The following is a 22,663-nucleotide window of genomic DNA, read 5'->3' as shown; positions in this document are numbered from 1 at the left end:
CACCATGCACAGGGTGGGCATCGCTGGGGCCGAGAGGCAGCACGTTCCCAAATATGTACTTTCTTTTTTTTTTCCCCCCCTTACACAGCCTGGAATGAGGCCAAAAACCTAGGGCTGGAATCTCTCTCCAGACAATTAATTATTGCGGAGAGACAATTTGTTAAGCAAGAGAGGCTTTTAATTTGCAAGAGCTCGTCTATTCTTATTGTATCTTTTAAACTGAAGGAAGTGGAGTTGATCGAAATAGACTGGAAATAGAAGATTTTAATTTAGAGGCTATGTTCAGTGTGCTGACAAAAATAGGAAACAGTGCTCTCAGAAGAGCATGCTCCCCCTGAAACCTGGCTGGAGCGTGCAAGGAGTGCTCAGGAATAATTAAAATCTTTAGAATAGTCTTGAAAAATCTTTTATTGAAATTCAGCTGGACTTGCTCAGAAAAGGCAGGACTGTCCTGGATTTCTGGGCTGAGACCTTTCCTTTCCCTTGCACGGCACTGAGCTATGCTTGCCCCACAGCAGCCCCAAAGCTCGAGGTGATGGGGAAGAAGGTGGAAGAGGGATGTGATGATCAGGACAAGCTGGTGGCTCTGGGATGGGACTGGTACAGCCCCTGCATGGGACTGGTGGCTGCTGGTGGGGCTGGGGTCACACAGGGACCTGCGCGAGCAGTACTTCTAGCTCAGCATCTTCCCAGCAGACACCATGTGTTCTACAAAGCCGACAGCCTGCGCGGCAAAGGGTAGGTTTTGACCGGTCTCCTTATTGCACTCGTTCTTTTGAAGTAGCTATATTTAGAAATCTTTGTGAAGTCTCACATTGACACTTTTCAAAGGAGAATGGTTCTTTTTTTTTTTCTTTGAAACAACTTATTTAGAAATTTGTGCTTATCATTCGTGCAGCATAACAAGTAGGTTGGTCTGTAGATTAAGCTGGAAATGGAAGCGAGAACCTTTCTTGTCGTTGCTCTGAATGCCTCACCTGCAAAATATCCCAACTTTTTGTCCCAGTTCAGGCTGGGGATTACTTTAAGTCCGTGAATAGAAGTCATTTCTTGTCTAGTCTAAGTGCTGTAAGGAATAGCCACTGACTGGAAATGAGGTGCCGCTCTCCTTACAGGACGAGGGACTCTCCCAAAATGAGGCACCGTGCCCTCTGGCTGCAGGTCTCTCAGGAAGGAGCTTGCTGCAGAGATCGCATCAGCCGGCTGGAGGAGAGGAGCCAGCCCCCGGGCAATTCAATTGGGAACAGAATCGACTCTGTTTGCTTCAGTTTAAAAAATAATAATCTGTAATGAAGTGAAGGCAAAAGGGAAAACGGGTAGAAATTGAATTAGAGCTGCGCTGGTTCCAGCAGTCCCCTGCGGGCCCTTCTGCAGGCTGAGCCCCGCCAGCGCCAGGCTCTTCCCGGCCGGCCCCAAAGCTGGAGGGGCACGGGGGGCAGCAGGGCCATTGCTGCTGTGGGGTGCAGGCCTCTTGGCAGGAGGGAGGCAAATTCCAAGGGTAAATGGCTGCAAATCAGCAAAACCACACTGCTGCTCGGCTGTGCAGGGGGGTTCTGATGTCAGCGAGGGGGGCTGCATGCGCTGACTCCGCGCGGCAGCATTCGATTAGCACAGCCGATTAGGCACGTAGCAGGCTCGCCTTTCTGCTTAGCAGAGATGAGGATTTTCCTAGAAATGTCTAGAAATCAGATGGCAAGTCGTGCGCTGCATTTAGGGAAGGAGAGTCAGCACTCACTCGTACGCCGAAGGTATCGTTCATGAAAACCTGCTGCAGGCCACGGCCTATGGCCTGCGCTTGCTGCCCTCTGACTCTGGGTCCCGGAGAACCTGACATTTCCCACCTCCATCTCCTCGCTCCTCTTATCTTCGCAGCCTCTGCACGCCCACAGGATGTTAGGAAGAGCAGGCATTAGTTTTGGATCACGCTCAGACCACCTTTAATCTATGCCCCATCCTGTCTGTGCAGCAGCTCCATTTCTTCTTTCCTTCCTTTCCTCTGATATATACGGCTAAAATTTCTCTTGCTATTTTTCTTGGCATTCTCTGCAAGACCCAGTTCAGCCTGACCTTTGCCAGTTCCCACTTTATGTCTTGGGCGTTTCAAGACGTAGGGTAGGCTGCCTTTTTCCTTTACAGCACAATCCTTTTACCCCCTTCTTTATCAGCTCTCTCCATCCTTTTATGTAGTTATTTTCTTGGACAGCACAAAAGCCTTTCCTGGGCTTGAAATACATGTTCCAGAGATCAAAGGTGCAAAACCACTAAAGGAAGCTCCGGGCCACCTCTGTGTGCAAGTCCCCAACCTGCTGTCCATCTGTCTGTGTACTCGGGGCTGCAGACCTTTGAGGCATAGCCTGCAGCACAGCCCTGGGCAGGGGCCGGGGGCTGAGCAGTGGCGTGGGAGCAGAAGCGGGACCACAGGGAAGGAAGTTCCTCACTCCCAAGGATCGGGGTGAGAGATGGTCCCAGTAGCCTATTTTTATCTCATTTTCTTCTTCTGGGGAGGCACCATGTATGGAGTGATGCTTGGCAGCCATTCTGCTCTGGTCCCTCCGCGAGCTTTATCTTGCTGTCATGTCAAAGGGGGAAGCAGAAAGAAACATCACCCGTCCCTCCTCATGCTGCCTGGTTTCTAATCTAGCATGAAAATAGCCTTGGCCATCTTGTAAGGTAGAGAGAGAGCATGGGAGCTGTGCAGGGTTCAGGGCATGTAGCTTCTAGAAGATTCGTTAGGGAAGGAACGGTAACGTGAGTCTGAAGGCATCTGGACAGCACTGTTTTCGGCAGCTGGACAGCACTGTTTTCTTTGGCCATGTGCTAAGATAAAAAATAATAATAATAAATTAAAAAAAAAAAAACCAAGCCCCAAACTTCCTAAGCAGAATTTTGGACAGGCCAGCCCTGGGATTTGGAGCTGTGTCCTACACAGTTCATTAGTGTATCTCTGGAGATCATTTCTCTGTGGCCAGAGGACAGTTTCCTGTTAATGCCCAGAGCACCAGGGTTTTCTCTAAGGACCCTGACTGTGTGGATGTGCAGCAGGGAGCAGCAGTGCTGCAGTGTCCCCTTCTGCAGTGAGAGCAAACGGGTCTGGCTGTGGCTGCATGAGGGGACGCTTCTCCTTTGCCCTCTGGCAGCTGGGTCTGGACAGTGACGTGCTATGGGGATTTGGGGCCTTCATCCCCTGCAAAAATAGAGACCAGGCTGGAGAGGGCTCTCTGGGATGGTGCCTCCTGGCCCCGGTGCCTGGGAAGGACCAGGCTGCAGAGCTCCTCCAGCAGCACCATCCTACAGCCAGAGCCATCCCACTGCCGCACCCGCCGCCGGCTCCGCTTTGGCCATCAGGAAAGCCATTACCACGGAGAATTTCATTTCAGCCTATGTCATCTGGAGCAAATGTCTACTTCTGGTGCTTCTGCCTTGTGTCTCTGCATTGTCTCTCAGCTCTCCAGGCATCCCTCATCCTTCATAGCCCAGCTTTAAAATACCGCCACACTGCTGCATGACAAAGATGTGACTGGTGCCACCACCCTGATGCGATGGAGCCCCCGGTCCTCAGCATGTCCCCTCCGGCCCTTCTGCTCCCCCAGCTCTTCAGGGAGGACTGACATCCTACAACAGCTTCAAGTCCGCTGCCTTACCCCCAGGTCCCGGCTGCTCTGACTCAGTGCAGGGATACTGGAGTAGCCATCACCGGAGCACCGCGGGGTAGAAAATGTTCTCCATCTGCTTGGGATTAGGAGAAACATCCATGGTCTCCAGCACATGGGAGTCTTTCACTTTGCTGCCAACACAACTCTTTTTCCAAGGCTTAACTGTTGCCAGAAATCTGTGGAGTCAAGACCTGGTATTTCTCCGGTTCTAAGGAAAACTCCCCCCAGTCTGCTTTCCACCAGAGAGAAAGATCTCGTCTCAGAGAATAAACTCAGGCAGAAAGCGAGCAGCCCCTGATGTCCTCTCTCACTCAGTAATGATAAACTGGGGGGGGGGATCATTGTGCAGGAGCTGGCCACTTGGCCCGGGTATGCTCTAGGCTGCACAAGGAAGTCTCATCCATTCTCACAAGATGTTTTAAGCATCTTTCCAACTTGATCATGCTTTGGAAGTGGCTGTGCTCCGTCCCCGTGGTGCCTTAGGCGCTGCAAACAGCACAACGAGCTCGCTGCCACGCCGCCTTTGCGGCTCAGCGGAACGCTCATGCGGAAAATCCCCAGGTAATTTACCCTGAGTGGGATCCTGTGATTTGCTGACATTCCTCGTAAAGGGAAGCAAACATGAAAGGAACGAACGCAGAGGTGCTAATTTGGAAACTCATTTCGACTAGCTCCTCACTGACGTGGTAACAGTTAGCAGGGAGCCCCAGTGATAAACAATAGTTGCCGAAATCCTGAATTGGCTGTAATTGGCATGAAGCAGCGGAATTCCCTGCCTGAGGTGCAGCTCAGCAAGTTCCTCCGCACTACACCCTCCTCAGCAGCCGCGGGTGAATGCGGAGGTAGCTTTAGCTGCACGAGGTCTCAGGAGCAGATGTCCTGACACACGCACACCACAAGATCGTATGCAACCTGACATGCCAGCACGGCTTTACGTCGCTTACCGCTTCTGGGAGCTGTGGGGCTTTACTCCAGAGGATGCCAAGCGCTTCTCTTTAGCTGCTCACTGTAATTGCTTATGAACTGGGAAGATCCCAAAGGGACCGTTACTCCTCTGTGCCGAATGCCTTCCTCATTCACTTTTCACACCGACACCTGCAGGGACCCCTGAGCCCAAGGTGCGTTTCCCTGCAGGGCTGGGCCCCCCTGCTGGGGCTGGGGCTGGATGGGACGAGGCGGTCTGAGACCTCCCCAAGGGAGGGCCAGGATTTCCTCATGGACAACTCGCTTTCCTTCCTGGTGGCTCACCCTCACCAGCGTCTCTGGGGAGCGGAATGCAGCATCTGCCCTCCAAGGTGCTCAGGATGCATCAGCAGAAGGGCCGTGGGTTGGGAGCACGGCAGCGGCTTCTCCCTCCCCTGGGCACGGGCTGGGGCTGCTTCTGCCACCTGGATCCACCTTCCAGCACTGCGGCCAGACATCTAATGGCACCCGGGAGGCTGGGGGATGTGTAAGGAAATGCAGGTGGTGAGAGCAAAGCTTGGATGTGGGCTGTCTCTGCTGAGTGTGACTGTTTTTTGGAGTCAGGAGTCTGAGCTGTAACAAGGATGAAATTAAAGTTTCTTTTCATCGCCTTGTGTCTTCAGAAAGAGCTGCTGGTGCTGCTGTTTGTAGGTGTTTGTGGTTGCAGTAGCACCTTCGGGGTATAGAGACTGCTTGTCGAAAGGGGAAATTGTGCTGATACCGTTGCAAGTTTTGTTATTTTTGGGTGGCTAATGCATGACTAAGCCTGAAGGGATGCAAGACACAGACTCCTGATGGCTCTTGAACAGCAGACCTTTATTGCCCTTTTTCACTACTACATATACTTTCCCCGTAGCCCCACGCGCTGTCCACGCGCCCGAATCTGTCATGCAACGGGTTAGAGACCCTCAGACACGCGCCTCGAGCCAGCCAGCAATTGGCCACTGCCCAAAGCTCATCTTTAACACTGTAGCCAATTTACTTCATCTCCACCTTGCTCAAGTTTTTGGTTCTACCGCTGTTTTCCTCATTATCTCTAATTCAGGGATGTGTGAAACAGTGCAAAGCTCCCTGCGAATTCCTTTCCCACATCAGCCAACAAACCACAGAGCCAGTGGTCGCATCAGCTGCGTCTCAGAGGTAGCATCCTCCATCGCTGCTCGACAAAGCAATTGCAGGAGCAGACAGGCTGTGTTTCTTTGTAACCACAAACTCTGAAAGATACGTCTCTGTCTTTCCAACACTGCGACTGCAGCAGCTGGGTGTTAAACATGCTTAGGGTGAGTCAGGCTCAGAGCATTGCTTGCCTTTTCTGGTACCAAGCGGGCTCTCGGATGGGTAAGTTAAAGTCAAAGCTATCTGTTGGGCTTCTTCCATTTGTGGCACCTCAGGCAGCCCCATCCACTGAGATGGCAGAGATCTGCTTCTGCTTATCTGAAAAGGAAATTGCTGTACAGATTGTGAACTATGGCAGCTAGACCACAAAAGCAGGGCAGCTTGTCTGGCACAGAGATATGAAAGATCTCACCTAGCTATGGTTGTACGTGACAAAGATAGACAGGAATTCCATGTTTCCTTTGGCTGGTGGTGCTCTGAATTTGCCAACTGCTTTAGGTTATTGTGGCTGGTTGTGTGGTTTTGGTCCTGCTGCACTCACCATTACAAGCCCATAGCTAGGCTCCTTCCATGCAAATTTGCTCCGCTTTGAATTATTTCTAAGAGTTCGTTAAATCACAAAGGTTTCTTCTGCCTGTTCCTTCCCAGGTAGCGGGTGTTTGATGCCAGCAGAAGCCGTGGTTTATTACATACACTTGTATATTTTTAAATGTCTCTTCTGTATGATAAATACTCTTGAAATACGGTACTCTAAGTGGTTCCAAGAAGATTAACCCTGTTTGATTTTTTTGGCTGCAGCTTTTGGCTGCACGTCCTTTGAAAGGCATGACATGCTATTTAAGAAATATGTTGTGTTAGGCAAACTGTTCACAGGCTGAAGACATCCAGCAGCAGTGAATGATAAACACTTCATGCATCAGGAGACGTAAATCTTATTTTCATCCTGCCAGCCTCGTGGCCAGCTTGTCCTGAGCCAGCCTGGGGACTTGGTGCCTTTCCCCTGAGTGTGTGTCACCCTGATTGTTGGGGCAGGCGGGTGGTGATTGCCTGCTCTGTGTCCATGTAGGGCTCCCTGGTGAGCCCCAGGGGCCTGGGGTGCAGGGATAAATGCAGTTGGGGTGGTGGTTCCTGCGCGACCCCCACCGGATGGTGGCATGGTTTCTTGCCATGAAGCTGGGAGCAAAACGCCCCCTTCCCTGCAGCCTCAGGCTCTCAGAAAATTGAAGGCAATGTGAAGCCGTCGACTCAAAATGAGTAAAAGACACTGAAGCTGCAGCTCAGAGGGGCACAGTCCATGGTAAGGGACTCTCAGGTCCTCCTCTGACTGCTTAATCTGCTTCCAGTCCCATGCAGAGCGCGTCCCCCTATCTGGGACTGGTTTCCGTAAACTCAAAACAAGCTCAGAGATGGCTAGCAGGGCTGCAGCTGTGATTATAACCAACCTGACCTTTCCAAACACTTCTCTTCCTTGAGCTGGAGCACAGCTTTCTAAGCCAGAAGGCTGATGTCAGGATTGCTTCATTCAGCAATGTTGGGAAGGGCTAATATACACCACTAAAAGCTTGCTAATAGCTCTAATTAGGCTGCAGCTGATGCTTCCTAAGTGGTTCTCCTTCCTCCTCCGCCCCTTCCTTGCAGCTATTTCCTGGTGGAGTTTAGGAAGGTGAGGTGTATTAATGCTACTTGGGGAGACAGTCAAGAATCCCAGCTGCAATTTTTTTATTTTTTATTTATTTTTTATTTTTTATTTTTTTTTCCTGGTGGGTCAGGGGGGAATTTCTCAGGGCAGCCATCTGCTTCTGCCTGGACTGAGTTGATGTAGAGGTGAGATGTTCATCTTGGTGATGGGGTGCTGGGAGTAAGCATAGTTGGGGAAGTTGACAAGCTAGAGGTAGAATGAAAATGCAGCTTTGAAGAGCAATTCACCCTTGCTGCTGGGATCTTTCCTGGCTGTGAGAAAACCAGCAAGTTGTGTCCTTAAAGTCATGCAATCTACCCCCCTCCTTGGGTGAAAGAAACTGTGATAAAAGGGTTTGAAGAAGGAGTTCACCTTAAAGAGAAAGCTTTGTTGTAGCTTGCTTTGTTGTTGTAGTTTTTTTTTATTATTCCTTTTTTTTTTTTTTTTAACCTTGAGTAGGGACTTGCACATTGAGACTTTAAGCTGCCTTGTGACACACAAGAATTTTAAGCTGCTTTCTTTGTGCTGAGGATGCTCGCCCTGAAGGCACAGAGGATGCCAGCAGAGGGGGGTGTTTGGGGGCCCATCACCACCCACCACCTATTCCCCATCCACCTGCAGCTGCGGGGCCTGGGCACAGGAGCCCTGGGGTCCCCCTGCCCCAGGTTTGAGGTCACATCCCCCCAAAACGTGCCACCAGCTGTCCTCCAGCCCTTGCCTCAGCGACTCGTGTGCTGCATTTCTCATCCAGATCCTCTGCTTAAAGATGCCTTTTTTCTGCATGTAAGCGTGCCTGAGCTGCACAGCCACGCAGGCTCCTGCAGCACCGTGGAAAATGCCGTTCGCTGTGTTGTAGTGAGGTGGGTTGTGAAGCCTTCACACAGACCGAGGCAGCAAAGCTGTGGGGTTCTGCTGTTCCTTGGGTTGAGGAGCCTAATTCTGGCTCTTCTCCTACACTTTGGAGTACAGTTCCTGTAACGCATCTGAACAACCCACTGTGCAACCTCTCTCCGTGGGGATGCATGGGCATATTTTGAAAGCTTCTTTACTTCAAACCCCCACAAAAAATCAAGCCACACATATTTGGGCAAAAACATCTGAGCAGATGACTTGGAAATGGCTCTTGCATAGCGCTGGCATTGTGTGCAGGCATATGTCCTCTGCTTCTGTGGACCTAAAAGCAAGTAAACAGTGATCGTGTTAGCAGATCTTGTTTCTCTTCTTAGAGATCAAAGCGAAGAGCAGGCTGAATTCTTGTGGTAGTGATGGCTTTTTGAGAGAGGCCTTCATTGAAGCCTCTTATGGAAAAAAAAAAAAATCCCCATCATCGCCAACAACCCAAGCACCTGTTGGGAAATGAAATAAACCCTGTTCCTCCCACAGCCCTGGGCAGTGACTGCAGAACCTGGACTTGTGTGCGTGGCGTGGGCCGAGGGACCCCATCTCCCCGTGGGTAAGGGCTGGGAGGGGAGCAGAGCACTGCACATACAAAATAATCTCTTCAGCATGGGCCACGGCGTTTGCTGCTGTGTTTTTAGGCATGTGCTAGGGATGGGGACGGTAGAGGAGGAGGGGAGCACCTGGTGGCCTTGATGGTAATAACCTGCAGCAGGATGCAGGTAGGGGGCTGGAGGGCTGCTGGCTGAGCTGAAGTCTTGATACTGCTGGAGGTGAAGAAGGTGGGCTGGGGAACCTGTTCTCGCTCCGTTTCCCTAAGAGATGCTATTAGTCTGAGCAGCCCCAGGGCTGAGCCCACGTACCGGTGTGTGCAGAGCACGAGGGCAGGCAGTGATGGCTCAGGGTGCTGCAGTCCCTGCAAGGTGAGCTGGCTGCGAGAGCCTGGCGTTATTTCAGCTTCAGCACCTCCCTGGGATGCCAGTGATTTCAAATGGTGTGCTTGTTTCTCAAGGTGTGAGTGATGTTTGCACAGAGAAGGACAGCTGTCCATCCAGAGATGTAACTAGACCTAGGACTACTGTGGGATAAGCATTTTTCTACAATGGCAGGCCTAGGAGCATCAGGGTTGCCCAAGTTTTGAAAGAAAAGCTGAATTCCTCACATTTGGTCTTTGGGACTCAAGGGAAAAACATTCCTTGAAATCTGCCAGCATGTTTCATGCTGGTGATGATGCTGCTGACCACAGGGGAGCCGAGATCTTGCAGTTCCTGGTATCCCCTCCCAGCCTCTCACGGGCGGCTGCGCTTAAGCAAGAGTCACGTGGAACTCATCAAATGTCATGCACCAGGCGTCTGATCCCTGGATGTATCCGGAAACTTGGTGAGGGCTCGTTGCGCTTTCTGGGAGCCTTGCTGCCCAAAGGGACAGGAGAGGCACGGAGCTCGTTGCTGGTTTCCTACATCCAGCCCCTACCCGTGCTGGGAATGAGTGCACAGGTGCATGGAGGGGTCTAAAATACCCCAGCCTTGTGCTGCGGCTGCTGTGAAACCAGGAAGGCTGCCAGCGCCGTACGAGGCTGGAGACACAAATGCTTCCTTCTGTATTTCTCACCAAACAAACTGCTGGGGGCACAGCTGATAGAGTTGCTGCACTGACCGCAGGTGAAGAAAATTCAGAGCCATTTAAGCAAGTTGGTACATGCAAAGGATGGAGCTTTTTAAAGTGAATATCGAGAAGAAAAGAGCCCTGGGTGTGCTGTAAGCCTCTTGTTGGCTTCTGAGGTCTGGACTTGTTCTGTCAGCGAAGGCAGAGCTATCAGTGTGCACGGACCTTACGTGAGTGTTTTGGGGGGGTTTGGAGCTAAGTGTGCTTGTTCCTGGAAAACCAGCGTGGTGTATGCTCTGGGCCAGGTGCTGTGGCACAGTTTGGGAGCTGAACAACACTCTGCTCCTCGCCATGCCCAGGTACATCTCCTGCTTCCCCGGGCTCTGCAGTGGTTTGGCAGGCTGCAAGGCTGGATAGTGTGTGGGGATGCCAACACAGGGTGCTGGCAGCCTTCTGCTGGGCACCCCGAATGTCTGCTGGCCAGTGGATGGATGCTGTCTGGCTTTGTCCCTGCACGGAGGCACTGCAACCCAGCCCACGACTCCCTCTCCCTGTTTTCTCGCCTCCAGAGCCGTTTTGCTCAGCTCTTTGCTGCAGGAAAAGCTGCAGGGGTGTCCTGAGCCCTTCCGCCTTCATTTTTCAGGACTCAGATCTCCTGCTTTAGGGTCACTTGTTCTTTGGTGGCTTTAGGATGGTCCTTCACCTGGTTCCTTGCACAGCAGCAAGATCCTAAGGAGCCTGCTTGCTCCAGCCTTCCCCTTTCAGGTGTCCCGAGAGGTTTGGAAGATCTGGCAGGGCATCCCATGCTGCGCAATTTGGGTGTGTATTTGCAACATCTGTTTTTCCTCGCAGCTGGGGTTTGGAGGCTCTTAAAATGCAAACACGGCCAAGCTGCACAAATGCTCTGCAGCACCGCACGCGAGTAAGGGCTGCAGGAAGAGGTTTTGGGGTCATCCCATCGTTCTGCCGCCTTCGATGTAAGCAGTGAAGTGGGAAATGCTGTGCACAGAGTGCCCCCAAAGCTGTCCTACATGTGCAGGGCAAATGCTTTCAGAAGTGCCCTGGGGCATGCAGAAACAGCAGCTTGAGGACTGTGTTATGGCAGAGCAGTGGAGGAGCTGGGGCACCTTCTGTTTGGAGGTTGGGGATGTCAGTGCGTTTCTGGTGGGGGGGGGGGGGGGGAAAGACAGGAAATGTCACCCTTTAACAGTTCCTACGAAATTCTGGAGGAGGAAATCCTGGATGCTTCTGGCTGATTCCAAGGAACTGATTCCAAGGCTGATTCCTTTAAAAGAAATCTGGAATTTTTTGTTCTTATGTAGAGCTATAAAATCTTTTGATTTATGGGATTGGTGAAATATATGGCAGAACAACTCTGAAGTGTAGAAATGATGGGGAAAACCCATTTTTACAGGCAAATATCCAGAGAAGAGTATCAGAAGTTTCAGGGGGGAAAAGGCACCAGACCTGAAGCATTTCTATATAAAAATTCAATTTCACAAAACAATTTTTCCCATGTGAAGATGTGCAGCAGGGAATTTTCTGGGAAGGGATATGCAAAGCAGGCAGAGGGACTTCTGGAAGGAAGTGCCTTTGCTGACAGGTCAACCGAACTGACATAAATTGCAGCCCTAAATCTTGCATCTTAAAAACTTTCCATGCCCTTTTTGGAAATATGTGCTTCCAGGGGACTGGAAACCACCAGACACTAGCAGCAACCAGGCGAGGCAGCTTGGATGAATTTTCAGCTGCTGTTTATGTGCCACCTTGTCAAAATCCCTTCGGACGCTTCGCTTTGTCACTCGGACCCCGTGCGCACGTGTGACGGCTGCGTCCTTGCTGAGCTGCTCTCAGCAGGGTCTGGTATTAGTGGCCGCTGTCTGTTTTGCCTGGCACTAGCCAAGCCTGTCTGATTATTCGGAGGAGAATTGGACGGCAGTGCTGAGAGCGAGCTATTAAACCGGGCACCTGCGGATCTTGCTCAGTATGCCTGAGCGCTGCAAGCCTGCGCAGGTTTCAACCGTGCCTCGTACCAGCAGGCGATGTTGGTGTCGTACCTCGGGCTGGGACAACATAATTATCGTCACACCCTGCCTTCCCACCTCGGTGCAATTTGCTGTCTGTGTTGCATTAGCAAAGGGAAAAGTGGGGAGGAAAAAAAAAAAAGGCATGTTTCCAGTGAACAGGTAGTAATAGAGATGTTTGTGTGGCAGTTGTGACTGGTGTAATCTCGGTTGTTATACAGCTCTAAGCGGGATTTAAAACAGTCAAAGATGCCAAAACAAATGGCAAAGAGATGGACGGTCTATTAGGCACAGCTCATTTGAGTCACTTGGAGCAGGGAGACTTCTACCTGTTCTGTGATATGCTAAATGAGAAGAAAAGGGGCACGGCCCGGGCAGGATGTGCCCCCAAGGAACAGGCTGGTGCTGGGTCCCGGTGACAGCACCAGGCGAAGCTCTGAAAGCAGCTCTATCTGCTCGGCCCTTCCTTGGCTGCTGGGCTTGGGCTTTGCCTGCTCAGTGCCCAGCACGAGGGGAAGACTTGGCCCCATGCTCCGAGCCTGTGGTCCGACCTCGTCTCACCTGCCCAACCCCTGAGCTACAAAAGCACCGTCCCAAAGAGCTGGCACTTGTGCTTTTATTTGTCGATTACTCGCTTGGTTGATTTTGGTGTTTTTCCACTGCAGGACCTTTGTCCTGATTTGCAGTCAGCGTTTTCATCCGAAGCTGGTGCAGTACCCCTAAGGGATCGGAAGCACGCTTCCCCTTCCTCCCAGCCTCGGCTGCCGAGGTCCCCAGGAGCGCAGGACCTGCTCCGTGCCAGGGCTGCTCTGTAAGGGCTGGGCTGCTGGAGCTGAGGTGCTGTTCACAGCTGCCAGGTGTGCGGCCGTATGGCACAAGCAGCTTTCTTCAGCAGCACCCTGTTTCTCGCTTGCAGTCCCACGGCGAGCCCTAGAGAAGAAGACAGCCAGAGGCAGCTGCTGGCTGGCTGGGAGCGTCCTGCCAGTGACAGGACACGAATATCTCCTGTTCCAGCAAGCGTGGCATGCCTGCTTGCCTCTTCTGGTAATGGAAGGCACTTTCCTACCTCCAGCAATGGGCATTGCACATATGACATTCAACAGAGAAAGCCATAATTGCATAAACTAATGACTTGCAGAGCAAGAGCTTTCCCAGGGCTATATGAAAATGGCTTGTGTTTGTCAGCAAAGGGTAGACGAGGAAAATAAATCTCAGGGCCAGCTGGTTTATGTGCTTTTGCTAAGTCAGTCTGCTGCTGGTAAGGCTCTAATTGACCAAACTCTGCCTTGGGAGTCGTGGTTGTGCAGGGCAGCAGCCTCCGTATGGCCGTCGCTCTCAGCTTCCATCGCTCTGCTGGAGGTGTTTTCTCTCCCGTGCTTTCTGCTAGTTTTACTTCTCTCTACGTAATTGCTTACTTAATTCCTAAAGAGAAGAGAATCAAAACAAGAAACTTGGATGGAAAGATAGATGAAGAGCTCCTTTTGTACTGGAGATCATCAAGAATTAATTTGACATCCTCGCCTTGGTGCAGTCCAGACTTCATTAACGCATTTGCAAAACTCCTCCTGGCAGCCAAGCGTGCAGTGGAATAATTTTGGCCTCTCTATAGATCGAACCAGTATCTGCCTCTGGGTTTGGCTGGTCTCATTTAGGAAATGTTTGTGTTGCTTGCTGCTGCACGGAAGGGACTCTTTGTACTCTTTTGCATAACAAAGCAGCGTACTCCTTCAGCAGGGCATGCAGCAGCAAAGCGGCTGCGGAGGCAGCGATTCCCTGCTGCGGTTTGTTGAATAGATGGAGGAGTGGAGCAGTAAACCAATGGGACAGCGCTTGTGGCCATGAAAATAGTATTTGAGCTCGTTCTTTAAGTCAGTCTCAGAAGAAAAACCGTCTTGGTCCCAGAGCTAAGAGGATGGAGTTTTCCTGAGTTACCTTGGGCTGAGCATGCAGCCGTCCTTACCCTTACACGGGCTGCGTCCTCCTCCCCAGGGACCCCATGCCCCTCGTGTGTGTGGCAGGGCCGTGATGTTTGCAGGGCACGCAGACCTTTCCCTGCTGCTTTCCCATCTCAAGCAGCCAAATAAGCAAGCTGAAGTTACTGCAAACTGGTTGTGACGAGCTGACCCAGGGAAAACGTGTTCTGTGCCGCTGCGTGCTGCCAGCCTCGTGGGCTCCCCCAGGGAGCAGCCGGGTGCGAGCCGTGCCAGCGTGCGATTTAATTTCATTTTCATTAGGAAAGGTGGGAGCCTGTTGTGAAATCGGTGAGAGCAGCCAATCGTAATAAACACTTCCAGGAATTTAGCTCTTCGGCATCTCTTGAATGAACAATGTGCATGCTGAGGGTCTGCTGGAAGTCAGCCTGCGTGGCTTTGGGGGGATGGTTACCTGCTAAAATTACGCTGCAGGAAGAGTTGTTCCAGTTTTGCTAAACATAGCAAACAATGCATAGGTCATGACATGTATTGTGGGATGGAGGCAATGGACAACTGACCTGATATAGCTTCTGGAAATGCACTTTGGCCTGCAAGCAAGCTGCAACTGTCACCCTTTCGGCTCTGTGTTGGGGAACGTGGACAGCTTGCTCCAGCGTGCGCGAGTGCCGTGGTGTTTGCCATGGCATTATTCTCACTTACACACACGTAATTATATGTAGCAACTTCTTTTAAATAGTTTGAGGCAACGTAATGACTGTAATTAGGCTGCCACATGCTCCATAAAAAGAAAAAAATCCCCTAAACATAGAGCGCATTGAGCTAGCATGAGAGTAAAGTTTAAGAACCTGAGCATTTACTGCGTGCTTGATGGCCTAGCACCGGCTTTCCATTTCCACGTGTGGTGACCTCCCAAAGTGCAATGCACAGGCTGCGGCTGTCCCCTCCAGCTGTCCCCCAACTCCACTGTGACATTGCAGGAACCTTGGCCAGTGCTGCTAAAACCCAGCTGACGACCTCTTGAGTCGCGGTTTCTCTGCAGAGAAGGTTTACTTGCTTAGCCAAAAAGAAATGATGAAATAAACAGCCCTGCAGTGGCACGAGACTCTGCACAAGTGCAGAAGCCATCGTCTGTGCACGAGCAAAGCCGCTGGTTGCTTCTGCCTCCTGCAGAGCGGTGCTGACCCCAGTGCTGCCCTCCTGGGCACCATTGCCTGCTCTGCGCCCATTGCCATCTGACCCCCTAAGGGCTGGCTGGCCGGAGGCTGCTGGCAGTTTACAAAAAGCTTAATTCCTTCTGCAGTAGCCTGGGCCTGTAATGGAAACACCAGCATTGGTGAATCTTTAAGTAAACATGCAGGCACTGGGGGAAGTATAACAATTCTGAAGAATAATGACTGAAATGTCAGGCATTTATTATGAAGTCAGTCCCAGTGTTGACAGCTGAGCCTATTTAAAAGCATTCTTGATCAAAAAAGCCAAAGGCAAATCTGATTCTTAAATAGCCCAGTTGTTCTTTTTAGCCTAGTTTTTAAGATTCTTAAGATGGAAAAAAAATATTTAGAAAATATTTACAGACACGACAAGTGCAGGATCGTGTTACAGCTGGTGACATCCCAGACCTGCGGTGGCGCAAGGACAGCAGCTAGGGAGCAGGAGGGCAACCAGATCCTCGTGCCTTCCTCGCAGAGACGTCGTCGGCCTTCAAGTCGAGGTGCACGTGGGAGCTGGAAGGGCCAGAAATCACCAGGGCTTGGTGTGAGGCTTTGGTCTGCTCTGCGGGCTTTCGGGATGTGAACGGACTGGTTGTGAGCGAGAGCAATTTGATGGGCTTTGGGAGCTGTAGAGGTGAAATGGACGGTGCTGTGTGGTGTGTCATTGAAACAGAAATACCAAAGAACTGCCCTGAACCGTGTGTGGTCTTTCCAGGTCAAAGCTTCCTATGAGAAGGCCATAAGATTTGGCAGTGGATTCCAGGTTTGGATTAGGGTTAAGAGCAGAGGACAAGGGTAGGAGTAGGGAGAGGGATAGAAAATCCAGCCTAGCAGAAGAGACAGAAAGACAATATTGTTTACTGAAGACTGAGGCAAAACAGGTGTGCAAAGCTCTTCAAATGTGTAAAAAGCTACGGGGAAGAGGAAGAAAATGCTTTTTCCTCTCCGTCTCTCATGGCCAAGAGGAGATGTGATGAACATAAGCCAAACCAGAAAGACAGACATGGGGAAATGGTTTTTGCCTTTGAAAGAAAATGGAAAATTATCTGAAACCAGTGGTCATGCTATGACCTCCTCAGGCTCCTCCAAGCTTTATTTTCTAATAGTGCATTAGTTTATGGTTATTATCATGATATTAGGGAGATGACACAGCTGCTTGTAGTGTTTTTGAAGGACACAATGCCGGAGTTACAGAGTCAGACGTGGTCAGAGCCAGCAATGGGGGGGTGAAATCTTGAGCTGAGACCACAGACCATGGTGGCTGAGGGTTGGCTTGGTAAGAACTGAACAGAAAAACAGTGTCTCTTGATATTTAATTAGGGTCCTCGTAAATGGGCAGGAGCACACCAGAGACTTCACTGGCTTCCTTTTGGCTAGGCACAGACGGATTTTGCTGATGGTTCAGGAGGGGTGGCAGAGCGTGCCTGAGGCCTCCAGACCAGCTGATGTGATGCAAATGGCTCCCTGGGGACAGTTAAGCTCTCCTGCGCCCAGCTGTGCAGCCTGCGGCGTGACCGCCCTGCCGGGCAGCAGCTCCCTGCCAAGCCAATTCCCGTCTGGCTCCGCTGACAGGACCGAGGTCCACTGGGACCTACGCGCCAAGGCGTTGCCCAAGACCTCGAATCGAGGCTGCCAGGCTCTCATGTCTGCTGGCAGAAGTACCCAAACTGCCTAATTTTGAGGTCAGATGGGGGAGCTGGGAGGAGGCGGGTGGATGGCAGTCCCTCATGCGGCTGTCCCCATGTTTCTCATGTTCATGGTGCTCCTGGGAACTGCACAACTATGTTCTCCTGATGAAGGACATATTGTGCTGGCAGTGCAGTACTGGGCTAGATGGACCTTTGGGGCTAAAACAACCATTTCTATGTCCTCATTTAAATTTCATTGATTTTTCTAAAGAGTTATGTCTCCCTTGATGGTCTCAAAATAAAACCTCTTGCCCTGACCGGCACAACAGCCTCACAATTTCTATATATTGACAAAGCGGTTTTCACACCCTGTCTCAACATGGGCAAGTTATTCTTCAGCATGCTCAATCAGAGGCAGAGAAAATTACATACACGTGCCTCCTGCTGCTCCCCCTTGCGTTTCCCCTCCTGTCTTCCCAGGGACAGGTGTTCGGGTGAGCTCCCACCTGCAGCCTGGCCAGCGAGCTACCCAGCGTCAGGTTTTCACACGAATATCTCCTCTCGACGTGGGCACTGCCCAATTAGGCACGCTGCCAGGGTACAAGTTTGCAGGGATATTTTTAGTCGTCCTCCGAGGTCCCTTTCCGTCTCTAGATTTGTATTGGCTGAAACAAAACAGTTTGCTTGGGTACTCTTTCTATCCCAGACTGGTTTCTGGCTCATTTCTCAGGGTCAGGGAGTCAAGGAGCTTCTGGAAAGGATCCCCTAAACTCAAATGCTTATAGCATATTACAGCAGCAGAGATGAAATGTGGAGGCTCTTACCGTGACCCCGCTGGTGTCTCACGGCAGGCTGTACTTAGCCTGGACTACCTAAGTACAGTGCTGAAACGGTGCCATTTTTCAGCTTCCATTTAATTAGGGCCTTGCTGACCATTATGCGTATATTACATGCTGCTTATATATGTGTGTGTCAGGATTTCAGATGAGGAAGCCCTCTAAGCTCTCAGGATGGCAACTGTGCTGTTTCCACCACGTAAAACCTCCAGCTGCAATCCTCTAGAGCTCGTTTCCTCTGTTTGCCTTTCCGTGGGCCATCTGGATAGTGTTTTCCATGAGCAAGTAAGAGCTGAGGACTGAGATTAACCTCAGGAACCTGAAAGCTGTGAACCGTGCTGCTCCTGGAAGCTGCGTGTACCATCTCGCATCCCCATTGACAGGAGCTGTTTGCATAGGAAACTTCTGCTGTCAGGACTGGTTGCTGCAGGAGGCCTCGCTCTCTTAGCTTTATTTCGGAGAGTGGCAGTTCAGCTATGCAGCTCTAAATATACGTTTCCTGGGCTCGATGCCCTATTTAGGCCAAAGCCTGCACTTTGCCTCTAAGAGAGCGGGAAGGCACGGACTTGCCATAGCAGTGAATTAGCTGCCTCTGAGGCAGGAATTATCTTTAAAAGGAGTTGGATTGGTGCAGGGGATACTTACCAGAACTGGAGCCAGAAGATGCTTGTCTGCTCCTGCGTATACAGAGGTGAATAATTTTTCCTAATAGCTTTCGGGGAAGTTAAGTTGTAACTAGACAGCTGCTGGACTTTGCCAAGATTTGGGGCTATTTGTGGCTCTGCGTTAAGAAGGAGCAGGAACAATGGGGTGCTCCGTGTGACCAAGCCATTTGATCCTTAATCTTTCAAACAGATTTTCCAGAGGAAGACTGGCCTTGAACTCTGTTGCGGTTTACTTGCTACCTTCATCTTCCTTGTGTTGTCAGGGAGCACCCCTACGGCTGCGTGAGCAGCTCCGAGCCAGCCAGCTCAGGAGCATCGGGGTCTGCTTCTGGGCACCAAAATTAGCAGCAGCTGTTGAATTGGGTTGTGGAGCTCAGGGCACAGTGGACGGGAAAGGGTTAGAGGGCAGAAACGTGGGGCTGTGTCCCAGCCTGCTTTTGCTTGGCTTGCTTTAAGTCAGCACAGTCTGGTCTGCACGTTCCCTGTAGCAATCCAGGCAGGGTGAAAGCTTGTGCTGTCCCCCAAAGCATCCTGCTCGGCGTGCCAGGGACAGACCCGCCCTGTCCCACCCTTCATCTGCTCAGATCTGCAGCCAGTAGAGCTGCTGGACCCTGGTGAAGATGACGTGCTTCGTGACTGCAGCATCCCCAGCCTGCCTGAGCGCTGGGGCGGCCAGAAATGCTTTCAGCTCAATAGTGACCGCAGTGATGGAGCTGCAGCTACGTCTGGTGCCTTGTCGGGGCTGGATCCGCTGGTTCTAGCATGGTTTGCATCAGGCGTTTGTACTACCTGGCTGCTGCGTGCACTTGCTTGTCCCCTGTTTTCCAGCCAGCACCTGGCCCTTGGCATCGTACTCCTGGGTTTCAACACCACCTGCACCTGTGAGGACACCGGTGGGGAATGGTGCTCCATAGGGAGCATCTCCCTTCCCCAGAGAAAGCTGTTGTTTCCCTTCCCCGGTACGGATGCCAACTTCAGGAAATAGGGCTGGTATGGGATCTCTGATTAATGCATCAGATCTTGGTCCCTGAGAGTGATGTTTACGACTTCCAAGCTGGACATTCGCACTGACCTAATGTCTTTGTGGCTTTGGGCTGCATTAGCACCATCTGCCAGCAAGGGAGAACTTTCCAGCCCCCCTGCAAAGCAGGTGTGGGGGTGGATCACTGTGTGATTTCATGCCAGGGTGTGCCGGGAAGGACCTGACTTTCCCCAGAAACCACATGTGATTTTCTGTTTGTGGTATTCATTTGTATCGAGTAATGCACTTAAGTTTTTTGGAAAAAGCCTGCCATCCAGCCCTGCTACAATGACAGGTTCTTGTTCTGGGGCAGGTGAAGGACAGGATCTGGGAGCCCCCCAAGGGTTGCGCTTCTCAGCTGGGAGGAAGCAGAGCTCCTCAGCATCCCCTGCCCACAGAGCTGGTGGGAGGTCCCTGACGGCCTCCATGGTACGAGGCACCCAGCTTTGTGCCCGGGACCCGCACGGAGCTGGTGCTTCCAGCCCCTCTTGCCCTTTGCTATAAGCAGAGCATGCCTGATGCAGGATGAAGGCCAGAAAACGAGTGTAGAAGCCTTGGCTGAGCTTTTTTGCCATCTGCCCAGCTGCAGAGCATTTGGGATACTCCAGATTCCTGGAAGCTTGCTGTCTTATTACAAACCATTACTGTCATTGGACTTGTCTCTAACAGCTCACAGACACTGGAAAGCAAGAGCCAAGCTGTTGCTCCAAACCTGCAGCTCTTGTCGTTGCTCTTTGCTGTGTCTGTGACTATTACGGTGCTCTCAGCCTGCAGGTGAGAAGTGCCCACTCTGCTTAGTGATGGTCCTGCCACAGCCCCCAAGGCCCCACGGACAGCCTGTCTGTAGCTGCACAGGACCACGTCCAGCTCATTCCCAGACAGTCATTAAGGAACAGCTTTTCCACTAGGTAGCCTGAGCTGTGGTTTAGACGAAAGGAAATTTGCAGTATAAAAGCATCCTTCCATCCATTCCGTCATCTTCCAGCGAGACTTTTGCCTTGCAGTGAGTTAAGACTAGTGTTTCCCATGGGGGTGAGACCGATTTGGTTTTTCTTTCTCAAGCCTTAGGCTTGGCAGTACAACCTCCAGCAGCAGTGCTGGGAGCTCTCTCCCCATGCCATAAAACTGCTCGTACTTGCCAGACCTCTCTTTGAGGTGGTCACAAGAGCAGCAGCTGAAGCAGTTACGTGGGTCTATAGTGAGAACTGGCCCGTAAAGCAGAGCAGACTCTGTACCTCTGCTCCATGGTGGGTGCTGAGGACACTGCTCTGCAAAAGGCTAGACCTAGGAGGTGGCACGCAGCACTGCCAGCACACGCCAAGCCCTTCACCTGCAGCAGGGGGGGGGTCCCAAAGGGTCTCAACAAAGAGGAGGCTCCTCTCACCAGCTCTCTAAACTGGGTTCAGTTCAGCTCTCCAAAAGGAAAAGTCACCTGGACCTGAACATGCCCTGTAGAAAGTGGTCCTGGCAGCTGCAGCAGGGCCAAGGAAGGCTCTGCTTATTTTCAGCCTAGAAAAACAAACCTGATGATGAAAAGCTGATTAATATAGAAGCTTTCATATTGGAGAAAGGCTGGGAAGGCTGCAGTGGACAAAGGCGGTGCCAGTTGCCTCTTCGCAACAGGAATATTTTGAAACTACCAAAATACCAGAGTTTCTTCTCAGCTGAAGCCTTGCACGTCATTAAAATTCCTTGGTCCATTTCTAATCCTGACCTCAAAGTTTATTACGACGTTATAAAGTTAAATGCCATCAGTAATGGGAATAAATATTCCCTCTTGGACAGGGGTATTGTTGAAGGTGACATGGAGAGGGCTTCCTCCAGCTGAATTTCACCAGAATTTTTGCTGGCAGAAAAGCCTCAGTTTTAAAGAGACCTTTTTTTTTTTTTTTTTTTTTTGGCCCTGGGCCATCTGTCCCTGGCTGTCTGGTTTTTGTCACTCTGTGACACCTTCCGAAGGCTTGGCAGCTCCCAGGAGTGCTGGACTGCTTTGAAAACACTGAGCAGAATGCGACCCCACTTTGAAGAGCTCCTGCATCAACAGCAAACCCTGGCAAAGGTTTGTTTCAACCCAGACTGGAAAGCAGGCAGGAACCAGACCCTCCTGCCTGATGTGCCCTGCTGTGTGGTAGCTGCTGGGTGGCCCTTGACCCGCTGTTGCTTCCCGTTATCTCAAGCCTGACGTGGATTCTGCTGCGCAGAAGTGGCTGACATTTAACAGAAATCGTATTTCAGAACAGTGCCTGGGGAGATGCAGCCCTGCTTGGCCATCTAGCCACCACGACCCCTGGTTTGCAAGCTCAGGCGGCACCTCACTTCATCAAGAGCTGCTCTTGGCTAATACCGGGTGATGTTTCCCAGAAAAGCCATGGGCAGGAAATATATTTTGCTTGGTGTAAGCTGGCCTTTGTGTAACCTCTCCAGTGGAGTCTGGGTGGAAGGAACCAGCCTGGACACGACTGGAGCTGGGTTGGGTTTAGCCGCACTACGAAGTCCAAGCACGGCGAGTGACCACGGGCAGGCTCAGCTCCCCTCTGGCCAGCCCCAGCTGCAGGGACCCCTCCGGGTAAAAACCCTGCTCCGTTTCTCACAGTGCAGCAGAACTGGAAATATCCCAGCGGCAGGAGGCACACTTCCAGGACACCCTTTGTGCCAAGACGTCGAGGCAGTTTGCACTCCTAAGCCCATTTGGGGCTGCCACCTTCGGTGCATTAATTTTACGTGGGGGCACAGCGAGTCATTTTTCATCTCTCCCTTGACCACAGCAGCTCTGGGAAGAGGAGCCCGCATTGCCCCCCCCCCGCTGCCCCTCCCCAGCTGCAGCCGGTTTCATTTCTTATTTCGAGCGAGCACCGGAGCTTCCACTCGGCTCGACCATACAATTTTTTTGTGCATCAGCCGCTTCTTCAACGAACACAAAGAGAACTCGAGCAGATGTTCCTAACCGAAGCGGACTCCAGGGTCCGCCACGAACAAACGGTCCGATTTCCTCAAAAACCAGTTCGAGGGACTGACGCCGAGATGCTTCAACCCCCAGCCCACGCCTCGCTTCTGGCACCTCGTCGGGGTGCGGTTGTGTTTGGTTTTTTTTTTGGGGAGGGGAAGCTCGGTGCCGGGTGAAGGCTGGGGAGGCAGGGAGGCCGGGCCTCCACCCCGGCAGCCTCCGCACCGGGCCTCCCTCCGCGCACCGGGGGCTCGCCTCGCGCCCCGCCACCCCCGGGGCTGCCCCGGCCTCCACCCGCGGCCCCGGCCTCGGCTGCTTGGCGGAGCAACAGCGGCCTCCAGTGCCCGAACCTCCTCCCGCGGGTGCGAGGCTCGCCGAGGCCGCCGGAGGGAAAACAAAAAAAAAGCCCACCCCCGCCCACCCCCCTATTTTTTTTTTTGTTTTATAGAAAAAAATGCAGCTTTTTTGGGGGGTTTTCCGGGGCGTTG

At 51.7% G+C, this 22,663-nt stretch overlaps 1 long non-coding RNA gene across 3 annotated transcripts in view; it reads left to right on the top strand.

The window, feature by feature from the left end:
* The window catches only part of LOC308177437, a 39,016-nt gene extending 16,592 nt beyond the window's left edge, over nucleotides 1–22,424 (top strand). The window contains exons 3-4 of one of the 3 annotated variants that reach the window (XR_013939113.1): nucleotides 1,116–7,556; nucleotides 17,686–22,424. This is a non-coding gene — a long non-coding RNA (uncharacterized lncRNA). Of the gene's footprint in view, nucleotides 1–1,115; nucleotides 13,771–17,685 lie in introns of those variants that run through there. The other 2 variants (XR_013939114.1, XR_013939115.1) reach the window with 2 other exon arrangements.
* The last annotated feature ends 239 nt before the right edge of the window (nucleotides 22,425–22,663 follow it).

Source organism: Anser brachyrhynchus, assembly GCF_964034855.1.
Source record: "Anser brachyrhynchus genome assembly, chromosome: 14".
NCBI classification, from domain to species: domain Eukaryota; kingdom Metazoa; phylum Chordata; class Aves; order Anseriformes; family Anatidae; genus Anser; species Anser brachyrhynchus.
The sequence above is the reverse complement of the archived record's forward strand: the minus strand, read 5'-3'. Positions and strand labels throughout refer to the sequence as shown.